Here is a 19,392-nt window from a genome sequence, read left to right as displayed (position 1 = left end):
TTTCTCACACATTGGTGGTGTGAATTAAAACATTTTTTGAAAGCAACCTGCTTGGAAATATCTATTAAAATGATGTATGTGATTGTGTGTTGACCTAATAATTCTAATCCTAGGAATCCAGATCAAAGAGAGAAAAACATCCAAGGCTATATGGATGTCAATATTTATTGCAGCAAAATTCTTGAGGTAAAATCCTTGTGTTTATTGGAATGACTGACAAAATCATCGTGCATTTACACAATGGAATATTTTATAGAGTTAAAAAGGATGATTTGGAGCTCTACTAGGAGACAGAGGAATTTCTATAGTACTTTTGAATGATAAGGACAAGCTAGAGAAAACTATATAATCTAACTTTTGTAGAACAATGACGGAATTGTAAAGGTGTGACTATGTGTGTGTGTGATTATATGATAAAGAGGAAAATAATTAGAACTGGATAGGAATAAAGATTAACCTGTGAGGTTGAGACAAATGTTAGGGAGCGGGAAGGCCAAGCAAAAAAAATTGGCGGTGAGTGGGGGGGGGGGCGCGGGCAGAAAACTGCTTTAAAATGGAGAAAAAACAAAGTTTGTTTGTATTTGCATAATTTGATTGCATTCATTTTGCTTATCTGTAAAAAATTTGACATGTGACAAAACAGGCCAACATTTTAGAAAAGGCATGCAGTTATAATCTTTGGTATGGTAGGCAGAATTAAGGTTAACTGAAAGCTTCGAAAAGAAAGAATAGGCATGAGAGAAAAAGAAAAATGATCAGCACTGGAATACTTGGAGGAAAGAGAAATCTGAAAGACTATGAAAAGTTGAAGACGTGAAGAACAAACGCTTCAGCAACCAAATATCAGCTTCACATTCAGTGTAAATGCAGGGTTTAGAAAGACTTGTTAACATGCCTGCTTCTTTAGCAAAGCCTTTCCTGACTCAAACAGAAATGATGGTTTTCTTCTTAAAATCACCTGTGATCTAGTATGTGGCTGTAAATATCTCGTTGTGTTATAATTATTTCCATGCACTTTCTCTCCTTTGACCTCTTTGTTGTCTTTCGTATCAACATTTATGTAAGCTAGATGTTTATGTTGATATCTTGCACAGATGACATTTTATGAATATTTATCAAAATTAAAAGGATAAGGTTAGAACCTAGGTTTTCTTTCTCTAAGTCTACTCTGCTGCCCTGAAAATACAAGTTATGTAGTGTAGTTCCATTTGAAGTTTCGGAAAGACTTATTTTGTCATTATTTTTATCTGTAATATCCCAAAAGAGCAGGGGTGCTATTCCAGGACATGAAGAATGGAAATATGTACAAAGGAGAAAAAGCGAGACTAGTTTCCATTCCTGTTAGTCTGTGTGGCTGTGAAGCTCTGTTATGTAAATTAACATAACAGTAGAATAACTGAACCATCTTTTCCTCTTTAGGCAAGTAAGTCTGGGGGAAAGGCTTGAGCAACCTCTTTTGTTATGCCATTTGCAAGCTCAGAAATAATGAATTGAGGGAATTAGGTTTAAGATGGCCTTTTCTACCCCTATGGTCCCGAGAGATGATCTATATCATGGACCACCTCCACTTTAGGAAGAGAAAGACCTGGGCTCCAGAAAATGAAAAGCTCCCTTTCTACTCTCCAACGTTTCACTTTCTTTCCGCACTTAGTCTAAATTATACTTCTGTGTTACACATCCACTCTTTCAGAGTAAGGGCGCATGCCTAGTGTTATGCAAAATCTCTCCATCACCATTTTATTCTTCTCATTCCTATTGAAATCACAAGCTTTGGGGCTTAAATTGCCTACCTGTGGTCTTAATTCATTTCAAAAACACTAAATCTATTCAACAGTATGGAGTTATGGGAGCAAGGTGATAAAATGTGTGCTTTTCCATTTCAGGGACCTATGTGCATAAATATCTCTAAGTAATAAAACCTTATAGCTTCATACTTTTCAAATGTAAGGTAAGTTCCCTATGTGAAGTTGAAAGTCTGAGAAAAATGTTACATTTTCATAATACAGTATTCCTTACTTAACCATTTCAATCACTTTATACACATATTATTACAGTACATGGATCTCTATCCTGCACATTTCTCTTCTCATGTGTCTGGTTTTGAAAACAAGAAGAAATTTCCAACCTCCAAAACAAAATAATGATAAAAGTAGCCCTTTAATGTAAGAACTATCTTGGAATAAGCCATATACAGAAAAACAGAACCAATAGGAGATATATATATATATATGTATATATATATATATATTTACATAATACATATATATATATATGTGCATGCTTGCTAAGTTGCTTCAGTCATGTCCAACTCTGAGACCCTGTGGCCTGAAGCCCACCAAGCTGCTCTGTCCATGTGATTCTCTAGGCAAGAATACTGGAGTGGGTTGCCATGCCTTTCTCCAGGAGGTCTTCCTGGACCACTGTGTCTCCTGCATTGCAGGTAGATTCTTTACCACTGAGCCACCAGTAAGCCCATATATATATGTGGATTTTATATGTATGTGTGCTATAACTACAACAAAAATCTATAGGGATTTTATGCACATACATTGTACTTATCTTATAGGTAAACATATATAAATATATAACACACATATATATATATAACATGCATATATAGTAAATATATAATATATATTATATATAACATAGATAGTTTTATATATCATATGTTTATATGTGTGTTATATATATGTTTATATATAATTTAACATATACATATAAAGCCCATATATATAGATATAATCCAGATATAATGTATATAATGTATACATATAAAATTCATATATATATAGATAGATACAATATATATAATACATATAATATAGAGAGAGAGAGCGAGAGAGGGAGAGAGAGAGGGAATGTAAGGAATTGGCTCACACAGTTATGGAGATCGAGAAGTCCCAACATCTGTAGTCCTCAAATTGGAGACACAGGAGAACTGCTGGTATATTTCCAGCCTGAGTTTAAAAGGCTAAGAACTGCCAGAGCCACTGGTGCAAGTTTCAGCTGAGGGTGAGGAAGACTGATGTCCCATCTCAAGTCATCAGGCGGGCAAAGTTCCCCCTCACTCAGTCTTTTCCTTCTATTTAGATTTTCAGTGATTGGTTGAGACCCATCCACATGAGGGTGGGCAATCTGCTCTACTCAATTCAAATGTCATCTCATCCAGAAACACTCTCATACACATACCCAGAACATTATTCGATCAAATGTCTGGATACCCTGTGGTCCAGTCAAATTGACACAGAAAATTAATCATCACACCATATGAAACCACAGCACCATTCTTTGAAAAATAACCTTTCCAGGCACGGCTATAACACTAAGGATATTTGACTTTCCTCAAATAATAGACATAGAAGCTATTAATTTGCAAATATGGGCTGCCAAGCCATTTTTATGGCCGAATAGATTCATGAACAATCAATTGTGTATTATAGGTACAAGTTATTTCATCTATTGTTTGGATTGGAACTCCATATAAATCTTAATTTGCCACCATTTTGGTAAAGTTCCAGTTTCTATTATTAGATAGATCAATTGCTCTTATTTAGAAATGTTTTATGTAACAATTTTCCAAAAGAGTTTTAAATAAATTATGTCTGACAGTTTTTTTTCTCACCAAGATAATTAATTTTATATTTTCTCTCCATCATTAAGTCTTTTAAATATGCAAGTCTGCTGGCATTTAGTACTGTCTGTCACAGCAGTGCCAAAAATCCTGCAGAATCTTGTTTTCAGAGATCTTGCTTACAAGCTTCCTTAATAGGGTATAATTTGCATAAAATAAGCTTAAACTGATTATATATTTCTGATAAAATTCTCTGTTTCACATGACTGAAGTGAGGGAAGGCATACATATGTCACCACTGGCTGGATTTCCTTGCTTTCTGATGAAATGGCTGTCTGCCACTCTGAGCGCAGAACAGTGTACTGAAGTCAGGAAACAATTTATCAACGTTCCTTTTAACACCATGGTTATTCATTCTGTGATGATTAAATATGTACATACCTGATTAGCAAGCTGCAACCAAATAAAGATAAGCAAAAACATTAAAAAAGAAAAGGAAACACTTTTAAAAATAACTCACCAAACCCTGAACTTCACTGTACTAGAACTAGAGGTATACAAGATGGGAATGTGGGAAATGTTTGTTTGGATTTTGGGTGGCAAATTGCATTGGAAGTTATTCATTCAGCACCCAAGTGCCAGTTCAAAGTTGAAAAGCCCATAAAAGCTTAAATGTATTTTCCGTGCCTGCTAAGAAACATCATAAACCTTCTGTTGCTTCAACGATATTTATTGAGTGTCTACTAGTAGCAAGGGTAGACACTTTACTACAGAAAAAATGAAACCTGCTTATGCCCTTTGGAGCCTAAGGGAGACACGCATTAACTAAATAATCACACATGGAATGTAACATTGTAAACAAAGACAGACTGGAAAGAGAAGGCTATAGACTGACCCAGGCCAATTTGCTAGTTTGCAGTGATAAAGTTGTTTATGGTAGGTAAATGTGGGCTCCAAAAATTAATTTTGGTGGAGATTGCATTCTCCCCACTTACCTCCTCCCTACTACATGTCAGCTACAGTGACAGAAAGCCTCAAATGGAATCCTGTCACACAAAGAGTTGTAAACTGGCATTCATAAAGAAACACAAATGAATTCATACGACCTCGTCTGTAAGGTTCATGAAGTCCCAACCTTTGGTCCTTAAATGTGAGCAGAGCTTCTCAGTCGTCAATGGGCAGAGAGATCACTGGGGATCTTGTTCACGTGCAGTAGGCCTGGGAAAGGGCCTGTTCAGTTCAGTTCAGTCGCTCAGTCGTGTTGGATTCTCTGTGACCCCCATGGACTGCAGCACAGCAGACCTCCCTGTCAATCACCAACTCCTGGAGTTTACCCAAACTCATGTCTATTGAGCTGGTGATGCCATCCAACCATCTCATCTTCTGTCATCCCCTTCTCCTCCTGCCTTCAATCTTTTCCAGCATTGGGATATTTTCAAATAAATCAGCTCTTCTCATCAGGTGGCCAAAATATTGGAGTTTCAGCTTCAACATCAGTCCTTCCAGTGAACACTCAGGATTGATTTCCTTTAGGATGGACTGGTTGGATCTCCTTGCAGTCTAAGGGACTCTCAAGAGTCTTCTCCAACTCCACAGTTCAGAAGCATCAATTCTTAGGTGCTCAGCTTTCTTTATAGTCCAACTCTCACATCCATTCAGGACTATTGGAAAAACCATAGCCTTGACTAGACGGACCTTTGTTGGCAAAGTAATGTCTCTGCTTTTTAATATGCTCTCTAGGTTGGTCATAGCTTTTCTTCCAAGGAGCAAGCATCTTTTAATTTCATTAATTTCAAGGAAAGGTCCTGAAAGTCTGCATTTCCAGCTAGCTCTCATGTGTAGCTGACACTGCTGTTCCCAGACTACATTTTGAGCCGCAAGACTCTTAGGTGCTGTATTAAAAGTCCACTTGGAATTAATGTGACAGCATTTCAACAGCAGGATTCAGGTGTCAACAGCCTCTGTAAGCATCCTGATCCTGAATGAGATGGATGCCTAAATTTGACACACTTCTGAAAAGTTTATGCTACTGCAGCCTCTCAATTCTTTGTCCTATTTCTGCAGAGGCAGGAGAAGGTGTATGAGATTTCTAGCCAATCCGCATTTAAAAAATACTACTCGTTAAACCAATGAGAAATGTAATGTGCTGAATATCAAGCCCTTTGGTGAATTAGAGATACTTGTCAACTTCGTGTAGCTGCCCCTGGAGTGTAGAAATTTAAAAGACTCTGATGCTGGCTAAGACTGAAGGCAAAAGGAGAAGAGGGTGGCAGAGGATGAGAACCATCACCAACTCAATGGACATGAATTTGAGCAAACTCCAAGAGATAGTGGAGGACAGAGGAGCAGTCCATGGGGTCACAAAGAGTCGGACATGACAGCTACTGAACAACAACAAAAATCACACCTTGAGTGAAGGTGTTTTATATTAAGGTCATTCAGCTATGAATGAAGCATATTTAAGATAAAAACTAAGACACACAAATGCACTGTGTATGCTGAAGCATTTACAAATAATGAGCAAAGTAATTTATGAGCAAAGTAAATGGTCTATAACCTGGGTTCTGTGCATGCTTAGATTAAAGAAACCTGGCCCACACTGACAATGGCTTCTCTGGGCAAGAGTTGAAATCTACAGAATGGGGAGGGATTGGTTTGGAAATGAGAACATTTCAGGCAAAGGGCTTTTGCTAAGCCCTTCCCAAACAAGAGTGAGACAATGCCTTACAGCATACTGCCATCAGATGCTTATGTTGGTCACAGTGGTTCTTCAGGAGTGGACCAAGGAACATAGCCCTCTGTTCCTCTTTCCCTAGGGGCACAGAGTCTCAGCCTTAGAGTGTGCTTGACAGCTTCAGGGTCACAGTCCCCTCTCTGATCAAGCTGCAAACTGACCTTCCTTGCCATTCAGTTTTGTCTTTTGTCTAACTGATTGCACCCCAGTTAACACCTGGCCAGACAATCCACACTTCTCCAGACTGTAAGGAAGCCTTTGGCTTCCTAGAGACGAATTCACTGAGTCAGCTAAGAAAATCAAGCACTGTTCAAGGAAAAGCATCTGTTAACTAAACAAAACTTTGCATTTGGTTCAAAGGATGCCTTCCTATCCCATTCAAATTCACATTGTTGTTGTTGTTTAATTGCTAAGTCATGCTCAACTCTTTTGTGACCCCATGGACTATATAGCTCACCAGGCTCCTTGTCCATGGGATTTTCCAGGCAAGAATACTGGAGTGGATTGCTAATTCCTTCTCCAGGGGATCTTCTGCACCCAGGGATTGAACCAGCATTTGCAGGTAGATTGTTTACTACTGAGCTACCTGGGAGGCCTTTTTTCAAGCTCACATGGTTCCAGACTAAACCTGGGGACAAGTGACCGTTATTTTGATGCATCTACAAAAATAGTACTTTTAAGTGACAATAACATAAACACAAGTTGTAATGAATAAATTTTTGATTTGGGGAAGTTTGTAGAATGTGAAATTTGTCTTCGAAGTAAGACATTATTAGTCTTATCTTTTACTTTTTCTAACTATTCAATACAAAATGTAATCACACAGAATGTATCAATATTTGTTCTTTTTATCTGATATCCTTCATAACTTATTGACAATACGGTAGGCTCTTCTTCTTGGACTCAAACTTTACTGAATTATGCCTTCAGTCACCCCAGTTTTATCTCCTGACAGCCCTTTACTCCTCCACCACATCCTACTAAATAAGGGTACGTGATACATGGAGAAAAGGCTGAGGTAAAGAAGGGAACACAGACCAATTTCTGGGGCAGCACCAAAGGTTTTGCTTGTAAAACTAATGAGCCTTTTAGAAAATGCAAATACATCATCTTCAGAACTATATTTTAAGGCAAGAATACTGGAGTAGGTTGCTGTTCTTTTCTCCAGGGGATCTTCCCTACCCGGGCATCAAACTTTGGTCTCCGGCATTGCAGATAGATTCTTTACCATCTAAACCACCAGGAAAGTTCCCTAAAACCAATGAGCTTTTTAGAAGATGCAAAAACATCATCTTCAGAACTATATTTTAGGGACTTCCCTGGCATTATAGCGGTTAAGACTTCACCTTCCCATATAGGAGATGTGGGTCTGATCGTTGGTCTGGAAGCTACGATGCCTCTTGGCCAAAAAACCAGAAACAATAAAACAGAAGCAATACTGTGACAAATTAAATCAAGACATTGAAAGTGACCCACATCAAAATGATCTTTTTTTTTCTATTTTTATTTTTAATTTTTAATTTTTTTTTTATTTTTTAAATTTTAAAATCTTTAATTCTTACATGCGTTCCCAAACATGACACCCCCTCCCACCTCCCTCCCCACAACATCTCTCTGGGTCATCCCCATGCACCAGTCCCAAGCATGCTGCACCCTACGTCAGACATGGACTGGCGATTCAATTCTTACATGATAGTATACATGTTAGAATTCCCATTCTCCCAAATCATCCCACCCTCTCCCTCTCCCTCTGAGTCCAAAAAGTCCGTTATACACATCTGTGTCTTTTTTCCTGTCTTGCATACAGGGTCGTCATTGCCATCTTCCTAAAAAATGATCTTTTAGAAAAAATATTTTTTAACCTCAAGTGGCAACACAACCCAGCAAGTATGTCTGATTTTACCTTAAGAATCTGTATATACACACTTTTATATGATATATGTATGTGATATGTATGTATGATTTACACATACATAAAATTCACCTTTAAGTTAGTAAAGATAAATGTCCAGACTAAGGTTATTGGAGCTAAAGACAGGAAGAGCTCTTATATATACATATGTTATCTCCAGCAAGTCTGGATTATGCTATGAGTTATAAAATACCTGATAGTAACTTCAGTATTTTTGAAGATGTACTTACCTTTGACTGTGTGAGGATTTATTGGTTGAGGTTATAAGCTCGTTAGTAATAAAGAGAAAGTCGTACTGGCGGAACTGCTAATCCTGCTGTGCAATTTTGAATTCCACTTCACCAAAATTGTGTTTAGTGGGGTAAAATGTGTGCTTGTTTATCAGTCCCACCACCTCCTGTTTTAACTGCTGTCTCCAAGGCCTCTACCAGGCTCCTTCAGAACTTGTACAGGCTAGAAATAGAAATGGCTTCTAAAAATGTTTAGATAAGCTCATGGATGGGCTGTGTAATTAATTATGAAGGGAGGTTGGCATGGTTTGTGTTACCTCCCTGGCCTTTTTATGGTTGAGATCAGAGGCAATAAACATGCTCTCCTGCCAAACTGCTATCAGAGACAAAAAGGATAACTACATGCACTGACCTCATGAATGAACATTTTTATGACCTTTTAAATCACCTTCTATTTTTAAGAAACAGAGCAAACACATAATATCTCTGGTAGATTTGCTTAAGCAGTTCAGGCTAAATCTGCTAGGAGGAATGGTCCATTATAACTGAGCAAGGCAGGACACGATCTTGAAAGGCAGGGCTGCCAACATTGCCAAGTTGCAAATGTGGCTTTAGTCAAAATGTAATTGTAAGGCATTGAAGTAATTTGCTAGTTATGCAACTATTTTTATAGTCATAAACTTAAAAAGTAATTGTGAAACTGTCCAATGGTGCAAGGGAGTTCATTATCCCATTCTACTTTTATATGCTTTTGATATTTTCCATAATAAAAAATTTAAAGAAATTGTTAGTAATGCCATTATTGAATAAAAGAACTATAAAAAAGTACATGCTTGGCCTTACCAATTTGTAGCTAAACCTAATATTATTTAGTCATGTTTAACACTTGACCACTCAATGGGCCATGAGCTCAAAAAGATTTGAAATGTAGGGAAGAGTGGGAAGTGTAGAGCAGTTTGCCCAGGCAACTCAGAGTTAGGTTATTGCCAAGATCAGAGAAAATTTGAGAGGCAAAAGAAATCATCTGGCCCCCCAGTGTGGACATCACCACTGCCAAGGCTCAAATTGGAGATAAACAGCCTGGTATCAGAATAGAAACAGGAGTGAAAGAACTGAGAATAACCAGAGAGGTGAGGGATTAGGTCAAAATCAGACTGATCCCAGGATTTTTCCTTCTGGACTGCAGTACTTTGTATGGAAATTCCTCATTATCTGTGAAGCACTAAAAGTTAGCATGGAATCAAGACCTACCTGCTCACCCTATAGAGTTTTAAAGGAACTTGTTCCTTTCAGAATCACAGATTTGGAAAAATGTTAATAATTCTTCCAGGCTTCCCTTATGGCTCAGATGGTAAAGAATCTGCCTGCAATGTAGGAGACCTGGGTTCAATCCCTGTGTCAGGGAGATCTCCTGGAGAAGGAAATGGCAACCCACTCCAGTGTTCTTGCCTGGAGAATCCCATGGTCAGAAGATCCTGGTGGCCTTCTGACTATAGTCCATGAGGTCACAAAGAGCCTGACATGACTGAAGTGCCTTAACAAACAACACTATGAAAACAGAGAATGCCTTTGCTAACGGGTGCCTCTGTGGATTGCAGATCTCCTCTTCATTACCTTCACTAGATGACAAAAAGAAGGGATAGTAGTAAGAAATAAAAAACATTCTGCTTTACCTGACCATCCCTATCAGATTTTCTATTTTTGTGGTTCAGGTTGTTGAGTAAATTTTCATGACTCAATCTGGCCAAGATCAGAGATAAAACAAATTCAATTCCATAGGATTTGTTGCTGTTGTTTAGTTGCTAAGTCATGTCCGACTCTTTGCAACCTCATGAACTGCAGGATGCCAGCCTTCCCTGTCCTTCGCTATCTCCATGAGTTTGCTCAAACTCGTGTCCATTGAGTCGGCAATGCTATCTAACCATTTCATCCTCTGTTACCCCCTTCTCCTTCTGCCCTCAAGTCTTTCCAAGCATCAGGGTCTTTTCCAATGAGTCGTCTCTACCCACCAGGTGGCCAAAGTATTGGAGCTCAGCTTTCCTTATGATCCAACTCTAACATCCATATACGACTACTGGAAAAACCATAGTTTCAATGGATATTTGTTGGCAAAGTGACTATCTCTGGTTTTTAATATGCTGTCTATGTTTGTCATAGCTTTCCTTCCAAAAAGCAAACATCTTTTAATTTCATGGCTGCAGTCACCATCCACAGTGATTTTAGAGCTCAAGAAAATAAAATCTGTGACTGTTCCCCCCTTTTCCCCTTATATTTGTCATGAAGTAATGGGACCAGATGCCATGATCCTCGTTTTCTGAATGTTGAGTTTTTCACTCTCCTCCATGGGATAGCACAAGTATCTGCAGCTAGGAAAGGTGCCGTATATACCTAAGACCAGCCACATCTTCCTGTCACCAGATATTTATTAGTTCCAGAAACCTCACAATGGAACTGTTTGAAATTTCTGTATTCCATTGACTTAAATTTCTTTGAGCCATTCTATCACAATCCCTTCTAGAGTGAATTGTATCTTTCATGACAAGAATCATGTTTGGCAAGCTGCAAATGGAGGCAGAGACAGTTTTATCTAGAAGATTGAATATATTCCTAGGGTAGTATTCATTGAGAATTTTCTTTCTATTTTCACTGCCAAACTTTTCCAGCTGTAACAGCAGTGGCAGTTCTCTGGTCTTCAGCAAATAGAGATGCTGTTGTCACATCATTAGATGTTAGATTTAAAAGGCTAAAACCCATTCATTGGGACGATTTTCCTCTTTAAGACAATTTCATCGGCTTCCCTTTTAAACAAGAACCAGAAATGGGAAATGATATCTACCCTAATTTGACAAAACCACTCTAACATTTCTCTTTCTAGGTCAGTGAGGTTTTTTGTGCTTTTCAATTTTTCCCTTTTTAGTAAGTAACTTGTTATCCTCCCTTGTTGAACTTCCAGTAGACTCCCAGATTTGAGGGAAAGTGCATGCAATTGACAATAGAAAATAATAAAAACATCCTTGTATATTTCGGGTCTTACCTTTCGAGAAATAATAAAAATGCAGTGTTTGCATTTCACAGTCATGGAAATTTATCACATCTGGTGACCCCAGAGTTCTTTTTGCTTTTGATAATCATTTCTTTGTACTCATCTTGAGCACTGGGCTGTAGTTACACTACTAATAATTGCAAACATTTACTTATTTCATATGTTAAGGCAGGCACTGTATGAGATACTTTACATACATCTCTTTTCTCAATCTTTGCAACCTACCTGGTTATTATTACAATGACTTTACGCAGTAGAAAATTGAGGCATGGAGAAGAAGGTAAGTAAATTGCTTAAGGTCATATGGTTTCATATTGCCTCCTGGGTCTAAGTTTCACAGCCATCAAAATCTCTTCTCTCTTGAAACATCCTCTTTACTCAATGTGTGCTCATCACATACTTTAAAACACATAACTCAGGAATAGCATGAGTGGTAGACATGGGTATACCAAAAAGAGCCAAAGTTTGGGCAAGCTGCATAATTTCTGAATTTTCCTTCTTTCATTCAAAAATGCAAATAGCTACTTTCCTGGTGGTTCAGTTTCCCTGCGCTCATGATGCAGGGGCATAGCTTCGATCCTTGGTCTGGGAGCTAAGATCTTGCATGCTATGAGTGGCATTAAATAAAGACATAAAATAAATAAAAATGAATGTTTCTAAAGATCATAAAGGCAAATAATTATATTTATCTTTTAGGAATTCTTAGTTTATAAAAAAATATGGTGTCTCCTATCACATTTTAGAAACCCAATAAATGGCAGGTCCCTTTCCGGCTTAAGATATAGTCTTTGGGCCTCCTTCCTTCCTTCTGTACCCACCCTGTTAATACCAGTGAAGGAGAAGTAGGTGTGGCCAAAGCTGCATCAGAGTATCCTATTCCTCTGAACTCAGTGACAGGTCAAGGAAAAATCACATAATTTCAACTGGGACCGTTGAGAATACCCCCTTGGGTTTTTTAGACTGAAATTGTCAGGGATGACTCTGTCTTTCCCTCCAGAGTCATGGGCTTATTAATGTGTAAGTTCAGAGATGGCTCCTATAGTCATATGGTCCCTTCCACATGGGTAGTGTTAGTCTCTCAGTCGTTTCCGATTCTTTGCGACCCCATGGAGCCCCACTAGGCTCCTCCAGGCAAGAATACTGGAGTGAGTTGCCAATCCTTTCTCCAGGGGATCTTCCCGACTGAGGGATTGAATCCAGCTCTCCTGCTTTGGCAGGTGGATACTTTACCAACTGAGCCGCCAGGCAAGAGTATGCTTTAGGATAAACTAAGCCAATAAAGAGAGAAATGCAAGGATAAGCGATAGCAACAGATCAAAAACAAGAAGTTCAGACTGCTCTCTGGTCTCTAGACCTTGACATTCCCAGGGCTGTATTCAGCCATTTCCCTTCAAAGGAGGTGATTTTATTAACCTTTTCACTTTTCAGGTTATCCTACTGTAAGCAAATAATTTTTATTGGAACCACTTTGCACTTTCCTTTCTCCTTCAGAAATTTGAAGTCTTTTCATCTAATCTTTCTGTTATTAAGTCCAGGGTACAACTGACAATATCTGGTGCTGGGGATCTGCTGCAAAATAGTACAAGGATGGGGTAGTGGATGAAGGTGTAGATGGAATTGGCCTTGGGTTCATGGTTTTGGGGGGATTATGTGATGGATACATGAGGTTTCATTATACTATTTAGTTTCTGTACATTCTATTCTACATAAGTTTAAAGGAGAAAACCAATAGAAAAAAAAAAACAATAAAAAACAGACCAGCCTGTCTCATGTCCCCCAAAAGATGGATATGACATAAGAGCAGTTCCTAACAGACAGGAAGGGAAAGCCCTTTTGGTGTTTGGAGGAGGTGACTGAAAGACAGGAGAACAAGGCAAGAGTGCAGAAGATTACTCAGCTCCCCTTTCTGGGTTGAAAATCATAGGAGTGGAGATCATGAAAGGAAAAGAAGCTTTTCTAAATCAGTAAGTTTAGGGATACTTTTCAATCTTTCCCTTGACATTAATCACCCTCAATGGGCTCTGAAGCAGTGCAGTAATATGGAGGCATCGCTTATTCATTAAGGTGCTCATTCATTTTTTCAGTTGCTACTATCTGATTCAGGAAAGAGAAAAGCCTTGCTCATGCAGTGTCTGACATATAGGTGGTGCCCAATAAATATTTGTTGAATTAATGAATAGATGGAGGGATACGCTATAAAGAAACACCTTTAATTATGGAACTCTTTTGACATTACATCAATATTCAATCTTCTACATTTAGAACCTGCCAGAGTCTCTGCTGAAAATTCTCTTATGAAGGCTGCAATAACTTGGCCAGGAAAACATTACCACTGAAATTCTGCATAGACATCCACAGCATGAAATTTGTTCTAAGTGACAAGAGTTTGAAACCCCTAAATCAAGTTTTCTGACTTTGAGTGACAAGGATGTCAAAAAGATGAAAAGTAATCTTTAAAAATATGGGGGTTTTTTTGCTCGTTGAACTGAAAAACCTTTTATTTTCTTCTGGGTAGAGAAGCTCTTTCATTATGATGAATTCATGATGTCGACTTAATTGCCTTAGTAATTTTAACAACAGTTAATTTTTTAGGGGATGTAACAAGCATTTGTTATGTTTAATTGATGAGAATCTAAATTGACTATTACATATTTTCTTATGTTAGATGCATAGACTGCTGTATGTTCATCAATGCCTTTATTTATGGCATTCATTCAAACCAGAGCTATTTACTGAGTACAAGGTACTTTGTGCTGCAAATAAGAATGAGAAGGCTTGGTTTACAGCTTTGAAGAATTAATAAGCTAAAAAGAGAAAGAAATGATACAATTTTTGGCTCTTTTATAGGGAAGTTGGTTGCTTTAAAAAATAAACAAGGAAATTATCATAAATCATGGGCTGCCATCTGGCATGTACCATGCTCTTCTACCACATTCTTCTCACCAGGCTGCATCTCTGTAGGGCAATACACAATGGTAATTGTTCATCCCACTGTTTCTATTTGTCTTCAAACATGTGAAGGCAAACATAACTGGAGCTAAGAAAAACTGAGAAACAGGAATATCTGTGTAACCCAGGTGTTTCAGACATGTCCACTGTTCAGAAAACATTGTTCTTTTTTCAAAAGATCAACTCTGTGTTTAGAACAGTTTTAAATTTGCAGAAAAATTGACAAGATTGTATGGTATCTTTGTATAATGAATGAACCAACATAGATCATTATTATTAGCTCAAGTCCATACTTTATTCAGATTTCCTTAATTCTAACACTGTTCCCTTTCATTCAAATAGTAAGAATAAACTGAAATTGAGAGAAAACAGAAGGGAAACAATAAGGGGAAGAAGTAGGTTGGACTGACATAAAATTTCTAGAAAATACATAAGGGAAAATCTTTGTGTCTTGGACTAGGTAATGTTTCTTAGACATACAAAAAGTGTGAACTAAAATAAAATTGATAAGTTGACTTTATCAAAATTAAAACACTTATTCTTCAAAAGACACTGTAAAGGAAATAAAAAGGCAAGTAATAAGACTGGGAGGAAATGTTTGCATAGCATATACCTGATGAAGAACTGAATCAAGAATATATATAAATTACAGAATACATAGAACTTTCACAACTTTAAAATAAGAAGGCAGACAACTTGATAAGAAGTGTGCAAAAATTTGAGCAGAAACTACCAAAGATATCTGAATAGCAAATAAGCATACAAAAAGATGCTCACTTTTGTTAGTCATTAGGGAAGTGCAAATGAGAACCATAGTGATACCAACCAACATCCACTGGAATAGCTAAAAAGCCTGACAATACCAAGCGTATCAAAGGTGTGGAGCAACTCCTAGATATTTACCCAAGAGAAGTGAAAGTGTCTGTCTACACAGTTACCTGTTCATGAAAATTCCTAGTGGTTTTATTTTCTTAAGTGAAAGTTGCTCACTTGTGTCCAACTCTTTGTGATCCCATGAACGGTAGCCTGCCAGGCTTTTCTGTTCACAGAATTCTCCAGGCAAGAATACTGGAGTGAGAAGCTGTTCCCTTCTCCAGGAGATCTTCTCAACCCAGGGATCAAACCCAGGTCTCCCACAATGCAGGCAGATTCTTTACCATCTGAGGCACCAGGGAAGCACAGTGGCTTTATTAGTAATTGCCAAAAATTGGGAAAAAATTCTACATCCACTAATGAATGAGTGAAATAATGTGATTTGTCCCTCTATAATGCTCAGAAGCATTACATTAATTGAAAAAAACAGATATAAAAGACCATATACTGTATAAATCCATTTACATGATATTGTGAAAAATGCTCGACTGTAATTCCATCACCTCCACTAGCTTTGTTCATAGTGATGCTTCTTAAGGCTCACTTGACTTCACATTCCAGGATGTCTGGCTCTAGGTGAGTGACTATACCATGGTGATTATCTGGGTCATAAACATCATTTTTTTGTACAGTTCTTCTGTGTATTCTTGCTACCTCTTCTTAATATCTTCTGCGTCTGTTAGGTCCATATCATTTCTGTCCTTTATTTGTGCCCATCTTTGCATGAAATGTTAAAGAGATGGGAATACCAGACCACCTGGCCTACCTCTTGAGAAACCTGTATGCAGATCAGGAAGCAACAGTTAGAACTAGACATGGAACAACAGATTGGTTCCAAATAGGAAAAGGAGTACCGCAAGGCTGTATATTGTCACTCTGCTTATTTAACTTATATACAGAGTACATCATGAGAAACACTGGGCTGGATAAAGCACAGGCCGGAGTCAAGATTGCTGGGAGAAATATCAATCACCGCAGATATGCAGATGACACCACCCTTATGGCAGAAAGCAAAGAAGAACTAAAGAGCCTCTTGATGAATGTGAAAGAGGAGAGTGAAAAAGGTGGCTTAAAGCTCAACATTCAGAAAACTAAGATCATGGCATCCGATCCTATCACTTCATGGCAACTAGATGGGGAAATAGTGGAAATGGTGTCAGACTTTATTTTGGGGGGCTCCAAAATCACTGCAGATGGCAACTGCAGCCATGAAATTAAAATATGCTTGCTTCTGGAAGAAAAATTATGACCAACGTAGATAGCATATTAAAAAAGCAGAGACATTACTTTGCCAACAAAGGTCTGTCTAGTCAAGGCTATGGTTTTTCCAGTAGTCATGGATGGATATGAGAGTTGGACTATAAAGAAAGCTGAGTGCCAAAGAATTGATGCCTTTGAACTGTGAAGTTAGAGAAGACTCTTGAGGGTCCTTTGGACAGCAAGGAGATCCAACCAGTCCATCCTAAAGGAAATCAGTCCTGAATATTCATAGGAGTGACTGATGCCGAAGCTGAAACTCTAATACTTTGGCCACCTGATGTGAAGAAATGACTCATTGAAAAAGACCTTGATGCTGGGAAAGATTTAGGGCAGGAGGAGAAGGGGATGACAGAGGATGAGATGGTTGGATGGCATCACTGACTCAATGGACATGAGTTTGAGTGGACTCCAGGAGTTGGTGATGGACAGGGAGGACTAGCGTGCTGCAGTCCTTTGGGTCGCAAAGAGTCGAACATGACTGAGTGATTGAACTGAACTGAGTAGAAAATGCAAAAACACAGTGATAGAAAGCAGAACAGTTTCCAGAGCCAAGGATTAGGAGAAGAGATTGCTGGCAAAGCAAAGAGACAGAAGGAACAGTTTAGGATGATGGAGCTTCTAGGGACAGCGATAATGATTACATACATAATTACAAACATTTGTTGAACTGACACTTTAAATAGGTGAACTTACTGTATATAAATAATACCTCAATAAAGTTGATTAAAAATAGTTTTATAACTTAAATAGGGCTTCCTGGATGGTGCTAGTGGTAAAGAATTCACGTGCAATGCAGAGATATAAGACATGTGCATTTGATCCCTGGGTTGGGACAATCCCCTGGAGGAGGGCATGGCAACCCACTCCAGTATTCTTGCCTAGAGAATCCATGGACAGAAAAGCCTGGCGGGCTATTGTCCATAGGGTCGCAAAAAGTCGGACACGACTAAAGTGAATTAGCACACAAACACACCTTAGATGATTGCTAGATATTTTCTATAAATAATAAGAATAATAAATAATAAGAAATAATATATTTCTATAAATATATGTAGCACATCTTACATTCATGTTTGCTTTGGCTTCGAGGAAGTTTATAGCTAAATTTAATATTCAATCATAGTAAGAATGAATGGCCTTTGAATTAGCAATGCACTTTCTATAGCCAGAGTTGACACTTTCTACTTACTTTTAAATAAATTTAACTTCTGCATCTTTTATTATCAGACATTTAAGAGTCATCTTAGAATCTTAGAAACAGGAAGAACATAAAACTTTAAACATACACAAAGTCATAAGTAGATGGGAGCCTATTGAGATTAGCAAATGAGAAGATATGACAAAATCATGTGCCCTTGATAGAAAAAAAAAAACCAAAACCCCAGCAGGGCTTGTTACTGATTTCATTTGCCTCTGCTGTCAGATGGTCCAAGGTAAAGCAAGCCACTGTTATAAGGAGATACAGCAGAGCAGACCACTCAAGAACTGATTGCTAACAGAAACTTCATTATGAAAGAAAACTGTTTACCTGCGTATAATCTGGAAATTGTAGTTTAAGAAAGACCACCTTAACAAAAATGATTTTTGAGGTTTGGCATTGGTAGCTCAGCTGGTAAAGAATCTGCCTGCAATGCAGGAGACCCTGGTTCAATTCCTGGGTTGTGAAGATCCCCTGGAGAAGGCATAGGATACCCACTCCAGTATTCTTAGGCTTCCCTGGTGGCCCAGATGGTAAAGAATCCATCTGCGATGTGAAAGACCTGGGTTTGATCCTTGGGTTGGGAAGATCCCCCAGAAGGCATAGCAACCCACTCCAGTATTCTTGCCTGGAGGACTCCATGGACAGAGAAGCCTAGTGGCCTACAGTCCATGGGGTTACAAAGAGTCAGACATGACTGAGCAACTAAGCATAGCATAACACCAGGATGTACTTTTGCAGAGTTGAATGATATCATCCTTTTACAAAGATGTAGCTCACTCATTCAGAAAGATGCTCCAGAGGAATGTTGCCGACAAGGCTTTGTGCACTCTGGGAACTGGGATCCCCTCTGTATCCATCAAGGAGGATTTATCCATCTAAGGCCCCTATATTTTTCCAGTAGTCATATAAAGATGTGAGAGTTGGACCTTAAAGAAGGCTGAGCACTTAAAGAAGGCTGAGCACAGCATCGAACTGTGATGTTGGAGAAGACTTGTGAGAGTCCCTTGGAGTGCAAGGAGGTCAAACCAGTCAATCCTAAAGGCAATCAACCCTGAATATTCATTGGAAGGATTGATGCTGAAGCTGAAGCTCCAATACTTTTGCAGCCTGATGTGAAGAGCTGACTCATTGGAAAAGACCCTGATGCTGGGAAAGATTGAAGGCAGGAGGAGAACGGGATGACAGAGGATGAGATGGTTGGATGGCATCACCAACTCAATAGATATGAGTTTGAGCAAACCTCAGGTGATAGTGGAAGACAGGGAAGCCCCGGATGCTGCAGTCCATGGGATCACAAAGAATCGGACACAACTGAATAACAAGGATCCCTATATACATAGACAGGAGTCTTTCTTTGGGGACTAAAATAAAAAAGGATTTATTGATTGAATCTACACAATGGAAGGAGAAAACAATATACAGCAATGGAAAAATAAATTATTCCAAGAATCATTAAGCATATAAAAGAAGCTCTGAAGTCAATTTCCTGTCTTTCTCACTGTAGAGTGAATGATGATTTTAGTCAGTGTGCTCTGGTCTTGAGCAAAGTCCTCTCCTCCTAGGTTCCAACGTTCTCATTTATCCATCCCATCCTTGTCTGCCCTGGTCTCAGATGA

Source organism: Ovis aries, chromosome 2, assembly GCF_016772045.2.
Source record: "Ovis aries strain OAR_USU_Benz2616 breed Rambouillet chromosome 2, ARS-UI_Ramb_v3.0, whole genome shotgun sequence".
Classification (NCBI taxonomy): domain Eukaryota; kingdom Metazoa; phylum Chordata; class Mammalia; order Artiodactyla; family Bovidae; genus Ovis; species Ovis aries.
Note: the sequence above shows the minus strand (reverse complement) of the source record.